This window comes from Cyprinodon variegatus, unplaced genomic scaffold (genome assembly GCF_000732505.1).
Source record: "Cyprinodon variegatus isolate N-32 unplaced genomic scaffold, C_variegatus-1.0 Scaffold1383, whole genome shotgun sequence".
NCBI classification, from domain to species: Eukaryota; Metazoa; Chordata; class Actinopteri; order Cyprinodontiformes; family Cyprinodontidae; genus Cyprinodon; species Cyprinodon variegatus.
This window is the reverse complement of record NW_015151836.1, coordinates 68,068-72,492: the sequence shown is the minus strand read 5'-3', so window position 1 is coordinate 72,492 and position 4,425 is coordinate 68,068. Positions and strand designations below refer to the sequence as shown.

Genomic DNA, 4,425 nt, shown 5'->3' with positions numbered 1-4,425 from the left:
CTGATCCAATATGGTGGACACTGAAGGGGGGGGCTGAGACACACTTAATATTATCAGCGTTCTGATGGCATTTTAGCCAAAGGATTTTTATCAAAAACATAATTATTGTGCACAAATAAGTTGGTCACAGATCAGCTCCATCCCTGCACCACTCAGCCCTGCTGCTCCTGAAGCTTTAAAGTATCTCTGTCCCAGAAAGCCCTTAAATTTATTCTCATTTATTCAGTTTCTGTCATCTACCTTGAACATTTAAAAACATTTAGCACACTTTAACACTTTGAACAGGGAGATTTTTTATGTTAGGTTTAAAGTCTTTGCACAGGTGCAGAAATATTGTTGGAGTCATTGTGGAAAATCTTTTCATCGTAGAGAGAAACTGATAATAAAGTTTTTACTCTGTTCCACCAACATGAGGGGCTAGAGGGACCTGGCCTTCAAAGGATGCAGACCCCTGGATTTAGACACAGCTAAAGATGGAGGAAGAGGAGGGGCTGTCTGAGAGGACAGTAGGTGATGAAGGACAGGTGAAAATATGTTGCTGTAATTAAAGCGAGATAATTGAACACATGAATTAGATTCTTTCTGGAAAACAGCAACTTGACCAGGACCATGCAGATGTTTTAAACTGTGTGTTTACAGACATAATGTTACAGCTTAGACCAATGGCCTTAGAAAAAATGGCTTCCAAATCTACCGGTAATTTACAGAATTAAATCTGAAAACAGTTGATATATATAATTTTTTCAACTTTTGTGTATATTTTAACCGAAAATGTACTTAATGGGTAATAACCTAATAGATTCAGTGTCTTCGCTGCATTTTGAAACCGGCGCAGCTGGCGGAACGCCTGGTGGGCGGGGTCTGTTTTTTCTGGTGCTGCTATGAAAGCAGTGACGCTGCTGCATCACAGCAGCTTCTGGTTTTTCATTTTCATTAATGAGGTGACTTCAGATCACTTGAACCTTTACGCCCCTGAATGCTGGGAGGAACACCTCCTTTGCTGCTTTTACCCAGATCGCCCTCCAGCGGACTGTTAGGGAGCGGACCCACCGCGCACCGCCTCCTGCTGTGAGCAGTGATGCGGAGGAGGAAGCCGTCCGGGCCGGGCTGCTGCTGCCGTGACCTCCCCTCTCTCTGGTTAACCCTCGTTGTTCCGGTTCAGTTCTCCGGGTTTCAGTGTTTCTCTGCCGGAGATCCAGCGGATCGTTGCTCCTCCTGAGGCACAAACCGGCTGAAGGCAGCGGGAACCGGAGCCTCCACCTCCCTGCCATTGTACTGGAGCTATTGCTGGGAGATTTCTGAAATTTTAGGTCGCCCCGGATCTTCAGCCTGCGAGACCCTGAAGGTTCTTAAAGGTTCTCGGTTCTTGATGCCGCGGAGGCCCCGGGGAGCTCAGACTGCGGAGCCCCGGAACAGGGCTCGGACACCGGGGAATTAGTGGAGGTATGGCCGCTGTGTGGAAGCCGCTGTGCGGGCCTGTGGTCGGGTGGATGCGGTGTGTGGGTGGGGGTTTCCTGGGAAGCATCAGCTGAAGGGTTCATGCTGGAGTGGAAGTAGCTGCGGCTAACCTGTTAGCATCCCATTGTCACCGCTAACAACGCTCATATTCCACCTTAAAACATCTAACTGTTGTTCAAACATGTCAGAAATTAACACAATGAAGGGGTTTTATGGTGGATGTTTAAATAACTCCATTTCCGGGACATTTATTTCTGTTTTACGGTCAGTTGTTGTTTTTCTTTCCCGTTAGCATGCTAATGCTAAGGTTAGCATGCTAGCATCAGATTCGCTCAAAATGTCTCCGGTGGCCGTCATTGTTCCCGCGGGGAGCCGGGCCGGGCAGATGGGGGAGACCTTTCTCTTATTAAATATTAATTCAAGGTTATTACGGTAACGGGCGCGTGCCTCGTGAACGCTAGCCGCGGGGTTGTCGGTTTTAAACCCGTTAGCAGCAGATAAACACATTCGAGACCCACGGAGCTGACACACAGGAGGGGAGACAGCCCACGCGTGTTTCCTCGGTCTGAGTGGGAGTATCTGAGTCCACCCACAGCCTCTTGTCTTATCATGGTTCACATTTTATAAAAACCTCTGATCTTCAGATTCGGTTATCGGGGGACTAAAGCAGTGACCGGTAACCATGGTAACCAGCATGTGGACCAGATCAGGACTGATGGGTGTCCCAACATCCCAGTCCTTCCAGGATCCGTTTGGCCTAGTCAAAGTCTGCAGGTCCCTCCTGCTGCTGATGCTCTGTGGCATCATGGTCTTTGCGGTTCTTTGGACCCTCCTGGTCTTTGCGGTTCTTTGGACCCTCCTGGTTCTCCTGAAGGTTCTTCTCAGAACCAGAACCTCTCTGTGATTTTGTCTGTCTTTTAGGGAGGAATAATTGGTCATAGATCTAGAACAGACAGATGTTTTTAGCTTGCTGTTCTGCAACCTGTTAACATCTCTTTATTTGTTATTCTGATCAAACTGGTCCAGTAAGGTCCGCGTTCTGTGGACCCAGAACCAGCGAGGTCTCACTCTGGTTTTTAATTAATCAAACTTAAACAAACTTCCTGTTTCAGAAATTTGTTTTAGTTATGATAAAGTTTAAAAAGATTCAACCCAAACTGTAGATCTACAGCAGAACCATGAGAAGTTTGGACGATCAGAAACAGATTTGGGTTCTTCTCCTCTAACCTGCTGCTGTGGCGTTCGGTTCCTCCGGACTCTGAGGCGGTTCTGATCCTCCTTACTGGACCTTCAAAACTTTCCTTCTGTCAGGATTTGTTCCACAAACCAGAGCAAAGAAAAACATCTTTGGTCAGTCATCAGATAAACCATCAGGATAGAAGATGCTGCTTCCTGCTGGTTAACGAGTTAAAGTTAATTGATCCAATCAAACCAGTTTCCTCTGGAATCAGAAGGTCTCTCCATTGAACGAAGGATCTGTTTTTAACAATATACTGAGTTTAAAATAAAATAATATTTTATGCACCCATTTATTAAAAGCTGACTGAATAAACAGATATGATGGTTTTATCTGATATAAATTAACTTAAAGAATAAAACGTGAATTTTCTGAATAAAGAAATGAGATGAATAGAATAAAACTTTGAAGCAGGTAGAATGAACCTTTGATGGAGCAGATTAAAGCTCCTGGATTATTTCTCTGAGGCTCACTGGACGCCATCATGTCTGACCAGAGGTGGTCCTGATGATGCTGACATCACTGCAGTGAAACCCGCCTCTGGAGATGTTTATAACCAGATTCACCAGTAGCCTCATTAACAAACCAGTTAAAACCCCATACTGGGATCTTAAACCAAACGAACAGAACCAGTGATCCAAAAGAATCACCTAAACAGAACCGTTTGAGTTTCCTTCACTCTGACTGTTCTCCTACCAGTCTGTCATCACTGCATATTTTTTTAGGAGTCCAGCTGCATACTGGTTTTAATTGGTCTGATAGTGAAGTCCAACTGGTTCTGGTCTAACCAGCCATCTGCGGCCAGCTTGCAGAGCCAGTTTGGGTTTGTTTCCTCCTTCCCTTAGTGCATCTGATCAGTTTTCTCTTCCTGAATCCAAAGTAGGCCAAGTGGGCGGGGCTCAGGTCCAGGTGACTCACCTGGATCAGGTGAGTCACCTGGCTGGGAGTGTCAGCCAGCAGCTGGTTCTGGTGCTGCAGCCCTCTTTGGTCCAAGGGTTGCTTGGTTTGACTAAGATGCAGTAAAATCCGGCACTTCAACCGGGTCATCAAAGCCGGCTCAGAACCTCCCTGAGAAGATAAAGATGGTTGGACCGGGCCGGTCGGGGAAGCGCCCGCCTCACGGATCATCAGCCAATCACAGATCTTGTCATAGTCAAACAGACTGAGCAGCTTCTAGGTGAAAACATCCTGCAGAGCAGCGTTCTTCTCTGACTGGTTCCTGGTTCTCTGATCGGGCTGGTCCCGCAGAGTTCCTGAACCAGGAACTTCCTGGAGGCTGAACTCAGAGCTTCTATGCTGTAGACCATCTCAGTGTCTGACAGCATTCAGCCTCCGCTTCCAGCCCCTGCCGTCGCCATGGAAACCACCAGCTGCTGGAATCGGAGAGATGCAGATCCGATACTGATACCTGGACTGAGCGTATCAGTAAATATCTGATCCGATCCGATTGCTCTGTTTAATGGATGAACCGTAGATCTGCCGTGCGAGGGAAGATTTAACCTCCACATCATCATCCACTAAATAAAGGGGAAAATGAGCAGCAGGAAGGAAGAAATATCAGCTACATGCAAAGAGCTCTGATATCCGATCCTGGTGCTGGATCAGTGCATCTATATGAAATCAATATGTTAAAGATTAATTCTTTCATTTGAACTTTAATAATCACTGTGGTTCTATGATGAACATCTTTAGGACCCCGTAGAGCTCTGAATACAGCAACATAGGCAGGG

General features: G+C 46.4%; 1 protein-coding gene across 6 annotated transcripts in view; it reads left to right on the top strand.

Moving 5' to 3' along the window:
• Positions 1–1,004: 1,004 nt before the first annotated feature.
• Positions 1,005–4,425, top strand: part of LOC107103151 (zinc finger MIZ domain-containing protein 2-like) — a 19,534-nt gene continuing 16,113 nt past the window's right edge. For 4 of the 6 annotated variants that reach the window (XM_015402698.1, XM_015402695.1, XM_015402694.1 and 1 more), the window contains exon 1: positions 1,005–1,443. The gene's annotated coding sequence lies outside the window, so the exon portion shown is untranslated. The remainder of the gene's footprint in view (positions 1,444–4,425) is intronic. The other 2 variants (XM_015402697.1, XM_015402696.1) reach the window with 1 other exon arrangement.